We start from the raw sequence: 21334 nt of genomic DNA on the forward strand, positions 1-21334 counted from the left end.
CTTCCCCTGCTCATGCTCTCTGGGTCAAATAAATAAAATCTTTAAATAAAAACAATACCTGATCCGCAAAACGAAAAGGCAACCTACAGAATGAGCAAAAAGATTTTCAAATCGTGTCTGTTAAAGGGTTAATACACAAAATCCATAAGGAACTGCAACTGGATAGCAAAAAAAAAAAAAAAAAAATCCAATTTAGAGATGGGCAAAGGAATACGCCTTTTTCTTCTGAGGGGAAACCCACAAATGGCCAACAAGTGGCGTGAAAAGGTGCTAAACATCACTAATCAGGAAAACGCAGATGGAAACCACAAGCTACCACCTCACACCTGTTAGAACGGTTTTATCAAAAAGACGAAAGAAGTGTTGACAAGGATATAGAGAAAAGGGAGCCTTGTGCTCGGTTGGTGGGAGTGTAACCTGGTGCAGCCTCTAGGGAAAACGATAGGGAGCTTCCTTAAAAAAAAAAATTAAAAATAGAACCATAGGATCCAGCAATTCCCCACTTCTGGGCGTATATCCAAAGGACATGCATTCACTGTCTTGAAGAGACATATGCACCCCATGTTCACTGCAGCATTATTCACAGCAACCAGAACATGGAAAGAACTTGAGTGTCCATTGATGGGTGAATGGATAAACAAAATGTGAGATACGTATGTATATCCCTGTATAAATATATAGACTTGTAACTATAATTGTACAATATGCATAATGTTTGTATAAAAGATTTATGCAGGGCGCCTGGGTGGCTCAGATGGTTAAGCGTCTGCCTTCGGCTCAGGTCATGATCCCAGGGTCCTGGGATCGAGCCCCGCATTGGGCTCTCTGCTCCTTGGGAGCCTGCTTCTCCCTCTGCCTCTCTCTCTCTGTCTCTCATGAATAAATAAATAAAATCTTTAAAAAAAAAAAGATTTATGCAATAGTATGTAACATGTATCAATTATAATTATTGAATATATATAAAGCAATATTAGTCAGCAAACAAGGGTTTGCAACATCTTGGATGGAACTTGAGGGCATTATGCTAAGTGCAAGAAGTCAGAGAAAGACAGACTGTATGATCGCAGTTATAGATGGAATTTAAAAAGAACTGAACTCCTAGTGATGAGGGAGAAGGCAAGCTGAGGACAAAGACACCCTGCAACCTCCTCCCCACCCACGGGTAGGACCTGTGTGACATTCTTCCTGGGATCTCCCAACTATCTTAATGTTAATACCTTGCTAGAGGGGAAAACAACCTTAACTTGACAATGGCAAGGTCTCTGGTATCTTGTTGGTATCTTGTAGGTCGGTCCTCTTTAGCATATGAAAGTTCTTTTGAAACCTCCCTTTTCCTTACTTCCCCCAACTCCCAAGTATATAATCACCAGGCCTCAAGCTCCCAGGAGCTGTCCACGGGCCCTGTCCCTGTGCTTTAATAAACCACCGTTTTTGCACCAAAGGCGTCTCCAGCAGGTTATCGGCTCTGGACCTCACCTATATTCCGAAACCACATCACTAGAAACAGAGAGGAGGTTGGTGGTTACTCTGGGGGTGGGGGGTGGTGGAGGGTGAAGGTGGTCAAAGGGTACGAAACTCCATTATAAGTTCTGGGGATCTAGTGTGCAGCGTGGTGATTATAATTAACAATACTATATGCTTGAAAGTTGCTACGAGAGTATAGATCTTAAAAGTTCTGACCACCACACACACAAATAACTGTGAGGTGATGGATGTTATTTACATGATGGTAATCATTTTGCAATACAGACTTATCATCTTGGGCAGCTTAAACTTACACAATATTATAGGTCAATTACATCTCAAAACTGGGGGAAGTGGGGGACAAAGTAAATTACTAAACTTTTTTTTAAAGTTAGAAAGTGCAATAACAAACGTACTGATTTTTTTCCCCATGATGAATACTTTTTTTATTTTTAAGATTTAGAGTGAGAGAGCATGCGAGTTGGGGGGAGGGGCAGGGGGAGAGGGAGAATCTTCCAGAGGACTCCCCGCTGAGCACGGAGCCTGATACGGGGCTCGATCTCATGACCCTGAAATCATGACCTGAACAGAAATCAAGAGTGGACGCTTAACCAACCACACCACCCAGGCGCCCCTTGATGAATACTTTAGATCTTTTTAAAAACTATTAAATTCCACACACAAAAATAAATTGTGGTTTTATTTAACTGGTTCTCTAGGCTCCCGTCTGTCAGGTGATCCCAAACTGCTTAAAAAATAAAGGAAGAATCACTGTTGGTCATCTATTTGTATAAAATTCCAAAGATGGGTGAAGAAGGTAGGGCAAGTTAGTGGTTATCAGGTTGTTTCCAGGGCATGGTATGCTTTTCTGCAATGATGCTCCGGGTCCTATTTTTATGCCTAAAATAAAAAGACAAAAGCCCAGACTTCCCCGATCTGAATTTATCCTGGAATGTAAATCCCATTGAGTACAGGGCTTTGTCAGTTTGGTTCTCTGCTTTATCATCAGCTCCTAGTGATAGGGCCTGGATTATGGAAGGCAAATAACACTAGGAAATTAGGAAGAACGCAGTAGCTTCAATGCATCTGTGCTCTTGTAATTGAACAGGGCCCCACATTCGATCCAGACAGCAACAAATGTGTTCTCAGATGGGATGGTCTGACCGGTGCTTCCAGAAGGAGGAGTCAGAGACAGAAGAGTGTCTCCAGACTTGGAGTAGAGGGAGCCTGACAGCAGAGCCACAGGGAAAGTGGACACAGAGGCAGGGGGCTTTACAGATTCAGCGATACCAGCATTTTATACAACCCAATTACTTCCTCTCGCATTGAGTCTCTTAACGTTGTCCATTGCTGTGTATACAAACGACCCCAAAAGTCAAGAGGCTTGAAAACCATTTCCAATCATCTTAACGCTCACAGTTTTGCTCACTGAGGATGGCCCATCCTCTCTGTCCCTTGCGGTGGCTGCTAGGGTAGCTTGGTGGGTGGAGGATCCTGCCTCGCATCACTCCCGGGTCTGGGGCCTTGGTGCTGGCTATGGTTTGGGGTACACCTCCACATGGACTCACCCTCCACCCAAATCCTTCTCATCGGGTAGTCAGGCTGAACTTCCCAAGAAGGTAAACGTGAAACGCCGGTGCTCCCGAAGGACCAGGCTCAGGGGTCAAAGCAAGTCACAATCAGACCCGCCCAGATTCAAGGGGAGGGGCAATACATTTCACCCCTTGTCGTGGAAGATCAAAGACATTGCAGAGAGACACCTGGAAGGAAAGAGTCCATGCTTCCCCAGAACCCTCTGATGACCCTGTGAGTTTCCGTGAAGATGGGGCCATCAGGCCAAATAAGGTGGCTGGTGAACCCTGGTTTACGGGTGTTCCCATAGACGTACAAATACAAATGTGGAATTTACTACTTGGCTCTCCGGTGTCTACACTTGCAGGTATGGGTGCCGTGAGTCCGTCCCCTCACCCCAGCCATCTCAGTGTACCTCCCAGATCTTAATTTCTGCATCCACAACGCTGATGCAAATCCTGGGCTCCCTAGGCTCTCCTGAGCAGACCAGGGGACACCTACTCTTGGGGCCTGAAGCACCCACTGAAGTTCCCCATACATACATTCATTCCTGTGTTTATTCAATCAACACGTGGACCTTATACTATGTTCTAGATCCTCTGCTAAGACGTCGGTGTACAGATAACGAATAGGACCAACATAGTCTTGCCACCCAGAAGCTCAGAAAGCTGGTGTCTTGGGGGCTGGGATGGGGGTGTGGCCCCAGGACAGAGGAAAATGTTCTAGGGGAATGTAGGCAAGGATGCTGTCTTCCCTGGGTCTAACTCAGGTGTTCCTGCTTTAGACCCCCCCAGAAACCTGACAACTCAAGATCTTTTTTTAAGCAAACGTTACTTTGAAACAAATCATATAGTCTTCCAAAGACAAATTCAATTGCCCTCAAGTTCCTCAGCAGGTTCTCAAAACTACGTATTCTTAGTTACAAAGAACTTTGAAATAGTTCAAGCAGGAATTTCTTAGCTTAGCCTCCCCAGCTATATTCTCCGGGGCTGTCACACTGCCCCCCTCCCTTTGCAGGCAGGAGGAGCCCTCTGCAGGCTTTGCTTATTGATCTAACCCTCTGTATGCATTAGTTCATTTACTACTACTCACAAATCTGCTAGCATGTAATTCTTACCGCCTTTCACAGAAGGGAAACACGCTCAGAAGCTCAATAACCTGCTTATTGTCTACACACCTGCCTGACTTCAAAGCCTGCAAGGCCTCACCAGCAGGCCGGCTTATCAGCGCCTAGAGATAGGATTCAGATGTTTTGGCCTTGACTCCTCGTTCAGGGAGGGACTCAGATTTAAACCTTGATAGTATTTCTCCCTGAGGTTACACAGTCAATCCATGAGCAGGATTGAATGGAAGTGCTTTTCATACAACTTTAAACTCGGGTGCCCTTCCTGGATCTAGGTGTCTGTACCCCCCCAAGGTCAGCAAGAAACGGCCTGGGGGCAAATCCAGCCCACCATCTTTGTTTGTAAATAAAGTTTTATTGGAACATACCCACGCCCTTTATTTATGTGTGGTCGCTTGGTCGCTGCCACAGAGCGTGGAGGACCTGTGACTACGTGGCCCTTTACAGAAGCTGTTTGCTGACCCCTTGTCTATCCTGTAGACTAATTTTTAAAATAAATCTCGTCGTTTTCTTGGGCATAGCAACCTTCCGTTGCATCATTGTGTGTGTTAAAGGTACCTCTGTGTTTTCAAGAATACCACTGTTTTTGCCAGAAGGGAGGAAAGTGGGGGTGGGGGTGGGGGTGGGGGAAAGGGCATGGGTGAAATAAAGGGGATTGAGAGCAGACTTAGCATGAGCACTGAGAAATGTATAGAATTGTTGAATCACTATATTGTACACCTGGAGTTAATATAACACAGTATGTTAATTACACTTCGATTTCAAATGAAAGAATACTACAGTTTTTAAGACTCGGGTGTATATTTTGGGTGACTGGGTGGCTCAGTCAGTTAAGCATCTGCCTTCGGCTCAGGTCACGATCCCAGAGTCCTGGGATCGAGCCCCGCATTGGGCTCCCTGCTCAGCGGGAAGCCTGCTTCTCCCTCTCCCACTCCCCCTGCTTGTGTTCCCTCTCTCGCTGTGTCTCTGTCAAATAAATAAATAAAATCTTAAAAAAAAAAAAAAAGACTCTGGTGTATATTTTAATATACCAGAAGTCTCAAAAAAAAAAAAAAAAGAAAAGAAAAATGGGCTCAACCTGTCCCAGGCTCCGAGAGGCTACGCTCGGCCACAGTTCATGCCTCCTACACTTTGTCCATTTTCGATCTTCATTGTCAAGCACCGTGCCCAGGACTTGGGGTGCAGGTGGAGGGGCTCAGTAGGTGTCCGCTGATAGCATAGAGGGTCTGCCTGGTGTCCCTTTGCTCCGGCTACCATAACATAATACCACAGACTGGGGGGCTTAGACGACAGAAATTAATTTTCTCACCGTTCTGGAGGCTGGACATCCAAGGTCGAGGTCGTCAGGGTCGGTTTCTCCTGGGGCGTCCTCTTTCTGTGCCTTCACATAGCTTTTCCTCTGTGTGTCTCAGGTGGCTCTCTGCGTGTCCAAATTTGTTCTTCTTATAAGGACACCGGCTATATTGGATTAGGGCCTACCATAATGTCCTCATTTTAATATAATCACATCTTTAAAGATCCTGTCTCCAAAAACAGCCCCATTTTGAAATCCTGGGGATTAGGGTTGCAACCTCTGAATTTCGAGTGGCACAGTTCAGCCCCTAACAGCTCACTCTACCCCCTCCTCCTCCCAGCCCCCTTGTACCTGGGGCGCCCCCCAGCCCCCCCTTTATCTGCTGCCCTGCACATTGCAAAGGAGAACTTTGGGGGCCCTCTCTCTGGACGAGCCCAGCTGCAAAATCTGAACCAGAGTCTGAAATGAGACGATTCAGACTCTCACCTAGAGGCAGAGTGAGAGGCTGTAAGGCCCCTCTCTTTCTCCGCTTTATAGGAATATTCTTCTCAGGTGGGGGGAGACTAGCCCTTCCCCTGACCTAGCAGGTGCACTCAGCTAGGTCTAGGCAGGAGCAGTTAAGTCTTCTGATCATCAGCACACCTTCGAGATCCAGCCCACATCCTCAGTGAAACATTGTCTGGGTGGCTCCTACAATCTGCCCGCCCGGCAGCTCTGCCTACAGGTGTCGGGGTCAGAGTGGGGGGACCTGGTCACAGCAAAACGGTCCCCGGGCCTGCGACGCCCGCCATGGCCACTAGAGGGCGCACCGAGACCACAGCCTGTTTTTAGGGCTTGTTTTTAGTGCCCTGAAGTGCTAAGCACTGTTTCCAGGAAGAAGGCACCATCCACCAAGAGGCTTCTAAACTGTTGGGAGGCTGGCAGATGTGAACCATAGTATTTTGCCCTCACCAGTTTATACTGAAATTTCCAACCTATGGTACTCAGATCCCACCGTTAACATTTGCTATGCATGCTTCATCACGTATCTATCGTCTGTCCGTCCCTCTGTCCATCAACAATCTATGTCATTTTTATACACTTGGAACAGAGCGAAGCACATGATTTCGAGATTTTTTTCTTCTTCTTTTGGGTCTCCCCTCTCTCACTTCAAACAGCTAGTGAGGTACCTTTAATGTCCCCTGAAGGCTGTAAGACTCAGGGAGGTCTGGCCGCCCCGGGGCATCCGGGCCGAGGGGACCCAGGGTCTTTCTGACCAAGATGATTAGCATCTTAGATCCCTACGGCCTGATGACTGAAGACCAGATGGTCCCCTTCCCCACCCATTTGCCTTGATAAATGTTTCGGCTTCATATATACCCCATGTGATAGACGGAATTGTGTTCCCCCCCAAATTCTAGGGCTGAAGCCCTCACCTGGCGTAACCTCGGGTCGTGACTGTATTTGGAGATAGGACTTTGCATTAGGCAATTAAGTTAATGAGGGTAAATTAAGTAAAATGAGGCCACCGGGGTGTGCCCTGATCTATTCTGATTGGTAATGTCCTTGTAACTCGAGGAGATGAGGACACAAGAGAGATGCCAGGGATGACCTCACACTGTCCAAGTCCAGGGGATGGTCCAAGCGAGGACGCAGAGAGGTGACAAGTGCCTGCAAGCCTCCAAAGAAACCAAACCTGGATCGCAGACTTCCAGCCTCCAGAAACCATGAGAATTACATGTCTGTTGTTGAATCCCCCCCATCTTTGCTATGTTGTTACAGCAACCTGAGCAGATGCCCATGAACCTGACTTGGCCCCTGGGAAACACGGGGATTCTGAAACCAGGAGGTCTGAATTTTCCACCAACCCAGCATGGTGGCTCAAAGGCAGGCAGGAGAAATAGAATTATTTTTGCACAGCTGATTTATTTATTTTTTCTTTTTCTGGTTGGGCATCCTATCCAGTCCAGCACGAAACAACTGATTTGAGGATGGGTGTTAATGAGGGCATGCTCTGGGGTAGAGAAGAATGGTGTCAGGGAAGGCTTCTCAGAGAACACGGGGCATGCTTGCAATTGTGAAAAATTAGTGGGAGCCTTCTAGAGCGGCAAGGTGAGGAAAGCTATTCCAGCCAAGGGAATAGGTCGGAGACGTGAAGGACAGGAGTATATCAGGAAGACGACCCACAGCGGTCACTGAGCGTCAACTCCCTGATAGGCCTGCTTCTGTGAATTTAAATGTGTAAATCATGTAACCCTCACAACCATCCTGCGCGGTGAGTGCTATTATAATCCCCATTTCACAGAGGGGAAACTGAGGCACAAATGAATTAACGTGCCCGGGATTGCAAAGCTCATAACAGAGTTAGAATGCAAACCCAGGTCCCCTGCCCACACTAGGGTTGTCGGATACTTTCTCAGGGACTTCAACAGAATTTTTACGTGCAGCGGGGTTCCTCACGTCACTCGAGTTTGAGAAACACCACAGCAGCATCCTAAGGTCGGGGGCGGGGTGTAGACACAAGAGGCTGGATGCTGGGAACCCAGCGTGTCCTGTGTGGGGGCTACTAATGGCCCAAGGTGTCCGGAGGGGTCCGGGGAGGAGGGGGGCCCATGGACTCTGGAGGTCTTGGGCATGAACTAGACCAGCCAGGTAACCTGGGGCAAGTTTCATAGCTCCCCAGGCTGCGGTGAGGATTATAGGAAGCAGTAGAGGTAAAGGCCTGCAAACGGAGCAAGTATTAATGCACGGCGGTCTCCCCCTAATCCTTCTCTCTGTCCTTCCCTCCCTCCCCTCTGTCTCGCTCTCCCTCCCTCCCTCTTTCCCACTGGATTGTCATTCTGTACATGTCCTCCCCTCTACACTGTGCCGCCCTCATGGGGAGGACATCGGGTGGGAAGCCAGTGCGTTCCTGGCCCCACACCAGGCGGTGGTCTGCAGTGGGGTCCTCAGAATCCGCTGGTGGGTGCAGGGTGGAGTCGGGGATAAAGGAAATTCGGGAATCAAGGGGAACTCCAAGGATTTGGCCTGGTGAAGCAGGCAGATGATGTTGCCTTTTGCAGGATGGTGGAAAGCAGAGAGGAGAAGAGGTTTAGGGCGAATAGCAAGAGTCCCATTTCTGTCGCGTTATGTTTGGGCTGCCAATCATGGATGGATGTGGCAGGTAGTTAGTGGTACGCGTGAACGGGGTTCGAGACGAGTTTAAGGGTGACGGCATAAATCTGGCATTCGTTGACATTCAAACGCAGAGACACAGCAACACTCCCAACACCGCAAACTGGAGCAGAGGAGTTCAAGCCAGTGAGGAAGGGCTGAGCGGGAACCACCGAGGAGTCAGATCGAAACCAGCCGAACCAAAGAACGGAGGGGCCAGGAGTGGTCACATGACCCCCACTCCGCACACTCCATGGGTTGATCCTAGTGCACCCTCCCCCTTGCCGCAGACACTTCCTCAGAATCCTTCTTAACACTGTTTCTGGATGCCACCACTCAGAGATTCCAGGTGGCATGCGACCCAAATCTATTTGCCTTTCCTGCTATCATCCAATCGCCTGGTTCTGCAGATGAAGAAACTGAGCTGCAGAGAGATTTATTCTCCCAACATTTTGCCAGCAGGCATCCCGTACTCTGCCTTCCATTCCAGCAGAGTGGTATGGCCCCGAGGGAAACGAGTTTTATGTGGATTCCATCGTGTTTTTGTGGATTCATTGTGTATTAGTCAGGCTTCTTAAAAAAAAAAAAAAAAACAATAGAGAGAGAGTATGTGTGTGTTGGGGGTGGGGAGTAGGAAGAGAACCATTTATTTTAAGGAATTGGCTTATGTGATCATGGAAGGTGGTAAGTTCAAAATCCGCAGAGTGAGCCAGCAGCCCGGAGACCCAGAAGAGTTGCAGATGAATCCAAAGGCCACCTGCCTTCAACTGATTGGACAAAGCTCACCCACGTTCTGGAAGGTCGTCTGCTTTACTCAAAGTCTACTGATCTATATGTTTCCCTTGGGGTGTCTGAGTGGCTCAGTTGGTTAAGCGTCTGCCTTCGGCTTGCTTGATCCCGAGGTCCTGGGAATCGAGTCTCACATTGGGCTCCCGGCTGAGCAGGGAGTCTGCTTCTCCCTCTGCCCTCCCACCCCCCCCCTCGGGATCTCTCTCACTCTCTCTTAAATCAATAAATAAAATCTTTAAAAAAAAAATGTTTCCCTCACTTAAAAAATACCTTGACAGAAATATCTAGTATAACATTTGACTACATATCCAGGTACTGTGGCCTAGTGAAGTGGACACATTCCCATTCACCATCCCATATTGGTTTAGATTGGCTTGTTTTAGACATTGAGTTAAAAGTGCCTCGTCTGGGGGCACCTGGGTGGTTCAGGCGGTTAAGCGTGTGCCTTCGGCTCGGGTCATGATCCCGGGGTCCTGGGATCGAGCCCCACATCGGGCTCCCTGCTCCGCAGGAAGCCTGCTTCTCCCTCTTCCACTCCCCCTGCTTGTGCTCCCTCTTCACTGTCTCGCTCTGTCAAATAAATAAATAAAAACTTAAAAAAAAATTAGTCTTGTCTGATGTTAGGAGGAAAGGTAGAAATGGGGAGAAGTGACCTATCCTGACTGCCCCTTGCTGAGGGACCATCCCACAGGGAACTTGGCTTTGGCGATGATCACGCCATCTGAGATGTAAGGACCCTGAAAAAAGCAGTAAGGGCTACAATTTTTCGAGCACTTGCTATGCACCCAGCACCGCGTTGATGAGCACTTGCTTTTTTCTGGGATTAGCTCCTTTGGCATCACCCAGGCCCCTGTGTGGGTTCTGTTGCCTCCCCCGGACTCTGATCCAGGAAGCCAGCCACCGAACCTCTTTCTTGGGGACCCACCAGTAATTCTGGTCCCCTCCCCACAGATCAGAGGACATTTCTCAAGAAGGGTGGTGGGGCAGGAATTCCTCCTTCCTTCGGAGTCCTGGGTGGCTCGTCTGGTTAAGCGTCTGCCTTTGGCTCAGGTCATGATCCCAGAGTCCTGGGATCGAGCCCCGCATCCGCCTCCCTGCTCAGCGGAAATCCTGCTTCTCCCTCTCCCACTCCCCCTGCTTGTGTTCCCTCTCTTGCTGTCTCTCTGTCAAGTAAATAAATAAAATCTTTAAAACCCGGAAGCCTCCTTTGACCTCTGCTCCCCATTCTGCCTAATCCCCCCCACCAGTGGTCCGCTGCTTGGATGGGGGAAGTGCAAAGAGGGAGTCTCTGGGAGGAAAAGTCAGTTAAAAGCCCAAAGACGTGATCCCCCTTGGTTCGTGGGAGTCAACGTTGTCACCTTCTCTTGGCCGCAGATTTTTCTTTCTTCTCTCTTTTCCCCCAGTATCCCCCCCACCAGCGTCATAATGCCAGAAAGGGGAGGGGGGGAGGGTCAGCGGATTGCAAATACCCGACTATGATTTACTTAAGACATCACTACAAGCTCAAGAGAGAGAGAAAAAAATCATCAAGATCTTCTTCGCTGCAGCTTTATGTTCATATTCCTGTTCCTTCTTCCGCCCCGCCCCGCCCTCGCCTGCCCCCCCCCCCCTCGCCTGCCCCGCCCCCCCGCCCCCCCCCCCAAAGAGAGCTGGTAGCAACCACTCTGCTTCACAGTTCGGCTGGCAAAATGCCTGGAGAGCTGCAAGTGGCCTGGGTTCAATCTACTGATAAGTCATCAATGTCTTCCTCACCCAAAACATCTGGTTTAGGATCCTGAGTTATGAGCTAATATTAAATATAAAAGTTTATAGCATCACATATATAATACTGTTGATTAGAAACATCAAGAAAAGTAATTGACTGGAGGGGACTCCGTGTGACCAGCTGGTTGAACATCTGGATGGGATCCAAAGGGGCCTGAACTGAATTCCCAATCCATCCATTCTTTCTGGTCGGGGATATTAAAAGATTTTGACTCTCCTTCTTGGATACTTGCGTTTTATATACAAAAAAAACCCACAAAAAAACGGGAATGATACTTGCGTTTTATATACAAAAAAAAAAAACGGGAATGCGGGTTCCAGTTTGCTGGAAAAGACTAAAATAAAATAATGATAGTTTTTCTCCTCTCTCGCAGACATTGACTGGTTTTTGTTAGTCCTTAGCCACGTCGTGTTACCGGCCCTGACCACTTGGTGGCAGCGTACACTCATTTTTTTTTTTTTTTTTTTTTTTTTTTTTGCTCCACGGGCTGAGGCTTGTGAGGAAGAAATGTGGCTGCCCGCTCCATCTGTTTTGCAGCTGAGCAGCGGCAGGAGGGGGAAGAGTCTGGGGCCCTGTTCTCAGGGGGCTTCACTTGACATACATTACTCAGTTGTCCACAGAATTCCTTTGCCAACTGCATTCCTGTGACCAAGAACCTGAGGGTAACCAAACCTTCGGCGGATACTCAGGGTTCTGTTTGCTGAACAGCTCCTTCCCAGCAGGACACGGTGGATTTGTCCATCTTCTCTGCTCTGTTCGGGGGTCCAGGATTTAAGAAAGGCAGTGATTTCTTTCCAAACAGTGTCTTTCGAGGGTATCAGGCACAACGTATTTTGCATCTCGTGTGCCAACCCAGATTACTTTTGATCTGTTGCTCTGAGTGTTAAGAAGGACTCTGAGCGGGCGCCTGGGTGGCTCAGTCGGTTAAGCGTCTGCCTTCGGCTCAGGTCATGATCCCAGGGTCCTGGGATCGAGTCCCGCATCCGGCTCCTTGCTCAGCAGAGAGCCTGCTTCTCCCTCTGCCTGCCTACCACTCCCCCTGCTTATGCTCTCTCTCTCTCTCACTCTCTCTGTGTCAAATAAATAAATAAAATCTTTAAAAAAAAAAGAAGGACTCTGAGGCCTTACCATCCAAGCTCAGAAAACAGGAATGCGATGCTTGATTGACAATGTCGGCTCCGTATTTGCTACCCTCTTACCTTACCATGTGATTTGGGGAGGGCAGTGGGAGGTACCTGCTACCTGACATCATCCTGATCTGATCTGTATCGTTTTATATCCCCCCTCCCACCCCAATTTTCCCCACATTTTGCATCCTGAAAGTTGTTGCTCGGGAAAGGGCAGTGAGCCTTCCTCATTATACACACGGTCTCTCTGCCCTGTTGCGCTTGAGCTTCAGATGCAAGCAAATCACCGTAGCAGCTCCTTTCCTCCACTATAGGGCAGGCAGGGGCCGCAAAACCACACACGTCTGTCACTGAGCTACTATTAATTGAGCACCCGTGAGATTCCAAAATAAAAAGGCAGAGATGAGAGCATCATTAAAAAATCTGTCAACTACTTATAGAAGCTGGTCTTCCAAAAAAGATGCGCCAAGAGCAGAGATTCTCAAAATGTGGATCCTGGTCCCAACAGCATCAGCATCACCCAAGAACTTGTTACAAGTGCAAATTCTCAGGCCTCACCCCAGACTCACTGAATCAGCTGTTTCGTGCTTTAACAAATCCTGCAGGAAATACTGATGCCTACCGAGGTTTGAGAACTAATGGGTTTGCGTAAAGCCTTCCATCGCTTCCTCCCTTCTTTCTTTCCTTCCTTGTTTATTGAACTCCTTTGAAGAGCCAGGTACAAGATTAGCTTGGTCCCTGCGCTCATGGAATTTACATACTAATGGGAGAGACAGGGACAGTCTGGACCTTTGATGATTCGGTGGTAAGCCCTGTGAAAGGGCCCTTGGGTGTGCTGAGCTGTGAGGGCACATATCAAGGGCCCCTCACCCAGCTTGGGGTATGGGAGCCTGAATGCAGATGTAAGTCCACCGGCAGGGAGGGCCAGGAGAAGTCGGGGCAAACCAGAAGCCCAGTGGAGTTCCCAAGGACGGTTGCCCGGAGAGATGCAGGCCTGCAGAGTGCCAGATCTTGGGATCGTTTTGTAAGGGAGCCTGGAAACCTAGATTCTTCTGTGAAATTTCCCGGAAATATGTATAAACACTCCGCAGGCCAAGAAAGAGATGCGTGGAAGCCAAACTTGGGCCCCTAGGAATGTCCGGCCTGGTGGAGCAGTTGTCTCTCTGATCGCCATCTAGTGGCGGCGATGGGTTGGTGCACTCTTTGTTTCTCCACGGAGCGGAGCGGGGACAACATGTCTTTCTTCCTCCCTCGTTAAATCTGCGCTTTGATTTCAAAAACTATTGTTAGGCCAATGTCCTATGGCCCTCCTCCTCCTCCCCCTTCTGGAAAGCCGTTAAGCTGAGAGTGGGGGGAAGCGCTGCAAGGTTTCCTAGAGGCCCAGGTGGGGTGTGTGATGACAGCCAGGCTTGAGGACCTGCTCTGCTGCGGAGGAGGGGGAGGGGTGGGGGAAGGGGGAAGGGGGCGGTTCCAGCCGCAAGAATGAAATATGATCAACACTTTGACCTGTCTGGGTCCAGATCCAAATATCTGGAATGAATGTTAAGGATAGATGGTTCTAGTCTATCGGCAGAATGGACATTCTGGGCCACATCCCTGGATGCTTAAGGCTTTTTGTGAATGAGCTTCATGGAGGTCTTTGACCATCCCCCCCTTTCCCAAAACTGTATGCAAAAGTCTTTGCTTGCGTATCTTTCTTGGGGAGAACTGCCGGCCTTCAGATTCTCAAAGGGGCCTGTAACTTGGGGGGCAAGCCTGTAGCACCGAGTTCTCAAGCCTCAGGGGCCCTGAATCCTCTATGGAATGCACGCAGCCTGGCCGTCCCCAGAGCCTCCATCATAGGAACTCTTGGAGTCTTGCTTTCCCATACAAACTCCAACAAAACCAACCAACAGCACTGCTTCATGATGTCCATGTTTCCGAGCTCCATTCTTTGCTATGTTAAAAGATGCTGGGCAACAACTCTTCGTTTTGGATGCTTGACTGAATGATTTTCTGCCGAGCATCCAAAAGACAATGAGCTGGCCTTTGAAGGCGGGGAGACCAGGGGGTTTGACAGCATCATAACACCGACAGATGGTATCCAGGGCAACCAGGTGTGCTTACTCCCTCCCTGTCTGTCTCCACCTTTCTACCATGCACCTCAAGGTTGCTCAGAGGCTGGCCCCAGGTCATCTTCTGTCTTCTATCTTCTGGGACTCTCTCTTTTCCCCTCTTCTGTTTTGGCCTTTCTCTGTCCACCTGCAAAATTAAAAGACGGATCTTTGCCATTCTCTGCCTTTTTGAGAGGTGGGAAAAGTGGGAAAGGAAACGAAAAGGACTTTGAGTTCTTGTCAAAGCAGCTCCTGCAAAGCAGACGTGGGGTGGAATATTCCAGAGGACAGAAAATTGTCCCAAGTTTTGGGGCAGGCACCGCTTTCCTCTTCAAGAGGTTAGAACTTTCCAACTAGGGTGGCGGCCAAATTCACATCATGGTGGGGGCCCTTTGCAGCCGGGAACCGGCTCGGTGGGGAAAAGGGTGAGACACACGGATGGGGTAAGGTAGGAAGGTGGGCGCCTCCCTGACTTGGGAAAATGGGATCTCGAGAGAGGAAATCAATTTCGTCTTTGTAACTTCTCTGCCCTGAGCCGGGTGTTCAGCAGTGGGGAACCCAGAAAAAGGCTGGTTTGAGCCTCGTTCCCCTTGGAAATAGGCGAGTGGGAGGTCTCAGCACTTTGGGGAGACAGCATATGCACCGGGAAGGTTCTGGGTTTGCTGAAAAGTGAGCAGCACACACTGCAGGGACATGGCTAATTCTCCTCCCTGTTCCAGCCTCAGACAGGAGAGGCAGGGGCTCGTGGGGGGAAAGAGCCGTGGGTGGGAAGCAAAATGTTCACTGAGCTCTTGTCCCTGCTGGGGCAGAACGAGATGTGCCCTGAGGCACGTCTCTCCATCTCTCTGGGCCTCCGTCCCCACGCCTGCAGAGTGTGGATGTTGGACCCGATTCTCTGGTAAATATCTGGATCGGGCACTCTTGCCTTTCTGCCTAGTAGGGAGAAGGAGCATGTTTGACAAATGGAAGGCGCTTTTCTTTTTTGCAAACATTGGCCCTTGGGAGTTTACTGAACTATAATTCTCAGACAGAAACGTCCCCACTCTATCACTTGGAGTGCAGTTTGAGGACTTTCCGCAAAGGCATGCCCCCAGATAGTACTGCAATCAGGCTTTGGAGCATTTGCATGACCCCCGATGGTCCCCAGGGCCCCTTCATGGGCACATCTCCTCTCGGCCCCAGCCGGCTTCTGGCACAGACGTCTTAAACCACATTTCTCCGTTTGCTCACTAGATCAGCTTCCTGGAGCTGATGAGACACATGACCACAGCCTTCGTGGCTTAAAACAACACAGATTTGTTCTCTTAGAGCTCTGGAGCTCAGAAGTCTAAAATGGGTTGGCAGGGCTGTGTTCCTTCTGGAGGCTCTGGGGGTGAATCCATTTCCTTGAGTCTTCCAGCTTCTACAGGCGCCCGCACGCCTTGGCTCATGTCCTTGGTCACCCTGCTCTCGGCTTCCCTCCTCATAGCATCTTCTCTGACTCTCCTGCCTCCGTCTTATAAGGATCCTGGTCATTACCTGGACCTGCCTGGATAATCCAGGCCAATCTCCCCATCTCACGGTCTTTACCATAATCCCATCTGGCAAAGACACGTTTGCTGTGGAAGTTCCCATATTCATAGGTTCTGGGGAGCAGCAAGACATAGACATTTTGGGGGGCCCACCACCCTCACACCGCACAGGAGGGACCAAAGCCCGCACCTGAGCTTCCCAGGTCAGCCCTCCGTCATGCAGCCCACGTCCACCTGCTCAGTCCTGTCTGCCTTTACACTTCAAGTACACAAACCAAAAAGGTTGTCTCCCTGTTCAAACACAACTAATATATTGATCCTACCAAGCACTTTCCTAAAGCATTTCTATACCCTTAACTGCCTTTAACCCTCCTGGCAATCATGTGAGGCAAATGCCATTTTTATTCCTGTTGTATAGCCAAGAAAATTGAGACACGAGAAGGATCAGGAGCTGTCCCAGTCACACATCTAGCATGGCGTCCCTCCTGCCAACCACCGTGTATACGCATATGCCCCTCCAGAGCCTGCCTCCTTCTGTGCTCAGCCCTGCCCTCGGGACCAGCTTCCTCACTGCTTGTGAAGGGGACCAGACCATGCCACCCCAACACATGCCATGTTGCTGAAGGCAATTAAGAATCAGCAGTTGCAGGAAGGGCTTGCTGACCTCCCCCTTCCTACCTTCAAGCAGGTCATAAATTTCCCACCAGGAAGTACGATTCTCACACCAATTCTGACGTGCAGTTTTTCCAAGCAATTCTTGGAGACGACTGGGCACCCTGTGATCCACATCCATTCTGATACCTTCTACCTGGAGATTGCTCAGGCTTGTGAGACTGCCCTTCCCCCAGACGTCAGATGCCAAAGGCAAGTCTAAGTTGTCACCTGTGTTTCTGACCTACCAGCGATAGACGGGAGGCTCCAGCAATGCTCCCCTTGGGTTCGATTAATTTGCTAGAGCAGCTCACAAACTCAGGAAACGAGTTTATTTACTAGATCACTGCTTTGTTACAAAGGGCATTAAAAGATATGAATGAACAGCCAAATGAAGAGATGCATAGCATGAAGTCCCGAGATCAGGAGCTTCTGTCTCTGTGGAGTTTGAGACCCAGCACACGTAGGTGTTCTGGTCTACCAACGTGAATGCTCTCTAAACCCCCTCTGTCTGGGTTTGTATGGAGAATCCATTGCAGAAGCACGGTTGATTAAACCATTGGCCATTTGGGATTGATTCAACCTCTAGCCCACTCCCCTCCCTGGAGGTCAGGGGTGGGCCTGAAAACTCCAGCCCTCTAACCATGGTTGGTTCCCCTGGCAAAGTAACCCCCATCTTTAGGGGATTTCCAAGAATCACCTCATGACCTAGACTCAGGTGTGGTTGCAAGGGGCTGGTTATGATTAACAAGACACCTGCATCACATTTATGGCTCTGAGGTGATTTTGGAAACTGAGGACAAGAGACCAAATATTACAGCAAAAGAGGCTCCCATTCCTCTTACCTCCTAGGAGACCCCATTTATGAGCCGAGAGCAGGAACAAAGACCAAACTATGTATTTATTATAAATCGCAGTATCGCAGAGAGCTCCCTTCCCTCTACCTGTACCGGGAAAAGGAGAACCCTATCCCCAGAACAGGGGAGTCCACTCTGAGAAAAATCTATACAAACAAACCCACTAAAATTATCCCTATCTTCCTTTTATTTCTTCCATATTTGTCCTAGTCACAATTCACGGCCCTTTTCCCTTTGTCTTGTCCAGTTTACTTACTCGATTACCTGTTTATTACAAAAGATATTCAAGGATACTTATGATGGTCATTCACGTCTCCGCAATGTATCGTTCTTGGTCGAAATGCAAGAGAAGCTCTCAGGCCTGCCTATCCACTTCCTTGGGTCTCCATTTCTAATACAGGAAAATGCCTTTGTACATGAAAAATATTACCATCAAATACAATGATGTTTCCTCTTAGTAATTTTCCATTCCGCTGACCCCCACCAAGCTCCTTGGTTATCAATTCCCACCTTTCCTTGTTGTGTTCCAAGTTGAGCCCAGCCTCTCAACCGGACTGCAGAGGTCCCTACATTTATCTAGATGGTTCCCCTTTAATAAAGTCTTCCTTATCATTTTTAACAAGGGTCATGAATAATGCTCTCATTAACACTGGTGGGGAGCCTGCTTGACTTTCAAGACCACGGTCAATGTTACTACTGCTTCCAAGGAGCCTTTCTGCCTGTTCACATCACTCCTTGTCTGCATTTCTTCGTCTGTTTTACAAGTTTCAGTGGAACCCCTAGACATGGACACAAATCATTATAAATGCTATGTAATGTTTCCTCTAGCAAAGTGTTTTCAAACTTTAACAACACCTTATGGAATGCAGGATTCATTATAGGAACCAGATCCTACATGACGTAGGAGGAACTGGGCAAGTGAAGGTCCAGAAAGGGGAGCTTAAGATCCAGAGAAACATCAGCTATCAGTCCCCTGCCCCATGAAGCCCCAGCACAGAGGATGAGTCGGGGTTCCCGGGACACTGGGGGAGGCAGGTGTGTCTAAATGCCTGAACTTTCAAACTCGTCACGACAATCCATAGTAAGAAATACCCTTATAGCAAGATCCAGTAGAAGGACACACATATACACAAAAATGAACAACGGAGAACAAAACTGCCACAAAATAAGACTAATCCCTACAACCGTGCAACTGTGATACAATGAAAAGTAGGTCTGGTCTTTGCCCCTGGTTCCTGGCATGGCAGCTCCTCAAGTCCTTGAAATTTCCTCAGTGAGAGGAGTGTCTTTTGTCATTCACAAGGAGCCCCTTTCAGCCATTGCGTTATGCTAATGAGGTGACTCTCATTAGGTTGGGCCCCTAGACAGCTTCAGGATGGGGGCTGGTACAAACTTGTGACCAAGGTTACAACCAGCAGCCCTACCCTCTGATCTCCCAGGAGGGGAGAGGGGCTGGAGATTGAGTTAATCACCAATGGAAAATGATTTAATCAATCGTGCTTACAGAATGAATCTTGTAAAAGGCTCAGAATGATGAAGTTTGGGGAGCTGCTGGGTTGGTGAATGCACCCATGCACTGGGAGAGTAGTCCACATCAACACCATGGGAACTGAGGCTCCTGCGCCTGGGACCCCCCTCAACCTCACCCCATATGTACCTCTCATCTGGCTATTCATTTATATCCTTGATATAGTCTATCAAGGCTGTTCTTGGTTCTGTGAGTCATTCTAGTAAATTAACAAAGCTGAAGGGTGTCGTGGGAACCCCCAAATTTGTAGTCAGCCAGGCAGAAGTGCAAGTGCCCGGAGACCCCCTTTGCAGTTGGCATCTGAAGTCGGACTGAGCCCCTCACCTATGGGGTCTGCACTAATTCTAGGTAGTGCCAGAATTGAATTGAGTTGGACACCAGTCCGTGTCAGAGAGTTGGAGAATTGGTGGTTTCGGGGGCATAAAAACGACAAGCAGCAATATACGCTAATGGTTTCTATTCTGTTCTATCAATTTTCGTTCTATTCAAGTCGTTTTTTAAAAAAGTGCTGTTTATGGGGCGCCTGGGTGGCTCAGTGGTTAAGCGTCTGCTTTCGGCTCAGGTCGTGATCCCAGGGTCCTGGGATCGAGCCCCGCACCGGGCTCCCTGCTCGGCGGGAAGCCTGCTTCTCTCTCTCCCACTCCCCCTGCTTGTGTTCCCTCTCTCACTCTGTCTCTCTCTGTCAAATAAATAAATAAAATATTTTTTTAAAAAGATTTATTTATTTCTTTGGGAGAGCGAGAATGAGAGAGAGAGAGAGCACATGAGAGGGGGGAGGGCTAGAGGGAGAAGCAGGCTCCTTGCCGAGCAGGGAGCCTGACGCGGGACTCGATCCAGGGACTCCAGGATCATGACCTGAGCCGAAGGCAGTCGCTCAACCAACTGAGCCACCCAGGCGCCCCAAAATCTTTTTTTTTTAAGTGCTGTTTGTAACCAGCTAAATTGATTTCATAACTGTCTACTTGAACACAAACCATGGTTAAAAAAACACTGTAATGTACTGGAGGCTTCTTAAGAGCAGGAACATTGAGATTTACTTGACTTTTCCAATGCCCAAGACAATATCCAGACGAGATCGGGAGCATTCAGGGTGGTATGGCCGTAGACCCAAGACAATATCCAGAACAGAAATTTCACTATTACAAGTTCATGGAATAGAGGATTGAATGAATGGATGAATGACTGTTTTTTGGTATGGTCCTCACTGGTTCAGGTTTCACTTTTATAAATTTCCTCAGGGACATTCAGACTTAATCAGTGTGAATTTGTTCTTCAAATTCAGGCAAATTTCACCTGCCGGAATTTTAATTTATTAGTTCACCATGGGAACCATCTTGAGTAAGGGTAACTGGTGTCAATCAGTAGGGAGAGCTGGCTTGCCAAGTACAAAATTCGTCAAAGGGCATTGGTTGCTCCCAGGTGTTATTTCCCTCAAGGTAGGGTAACTAGATAAATTGCCCCTTTCAATTTTGAGATGCTCGTCTGCCAGGAGCATGGCTAGGTGGAGCAGCTCCTTCCCCAATTCTGAGCACTTCACAATCACAGCTGCCTTACAGTCCTTAAAGTTTGCTCTTTGAACTGCTATGAAGACCTCTAAGGTCCCCATTCTAGGTGGAGATTTAGGGAACACCCCAATCTCATCTGTAAGGCAATGCTAAAAGGCAGCTTACCCCTGCAGATGGCTAATTGCTCCAATCCCCATGCTACTTCTCATTACCTTCAGTTTGAGAAGGTGACATCTGACCTTGTCCTAAAATTCTGGGGCTGAACCCTGTCTGAAGCCCGTTGACCCTTCTGCACTGAGTAGACACAATAAATGGTAGCTGAGTGATTAAACTGATAGTATCAAGCAAAGTTTTGATTGGTGACGGACCCAGTCTGACCTGTAACATCCCGGTCCCAAGTGCTGTTGGGATGATCAGTGGGGTCATCTCTACCCGAGATTGGTGAAGACCTCTTCCCACCCTAGGTCCGCCAAACGTCTAGCCAACTCCATGTAATACTCAATACAGATTTCCTGAAACAGACAACCGATGCATGAAACACACCCCTATTCATTTTCCATGTGCATTTTCCTCCCTCTTGCAAAGACTCTCCCCCATCTGGTTTAAATTTGTGTGAAGTGCTGCCTGCCGAGAAAAGGGTTAACGATGACCAGGAGGGAGAATTCTGTTTACTCGGCTGGGCTTCGCAGGGGTCCAGTTTCTCCCAAAAGTTGAGCCCAATCAGAAACAACCCAGGGGACTAAGGAGGACTTCCTGTGAGCCCCAGCAGGATTCTGTATTCCCAGGACAAACGTGGCATGGGGATCTGGAAATTCTGGTGATAGCATTGGTGGCAGCAACAAGAGTGTTGTTGGAAAAACATCTGCAGAGAGTATGACTCCATGGCCAACGTAATAACAACTAGCACTTTAGTAACATAATGA

Source organism: Neomonachus schauinslandi, chromosome 15, assembly GCF_002201575.2.
Source record: "Neomonachus schauinslandi chromosome 15, ASM220157v2, whole genome shotgun sequence".
NCBI lineage: Eukaryota > Metazoa > Chordata > Mammalia > Carnivora > Phocidae > Neomonachus > Neomonachus schauinslandi.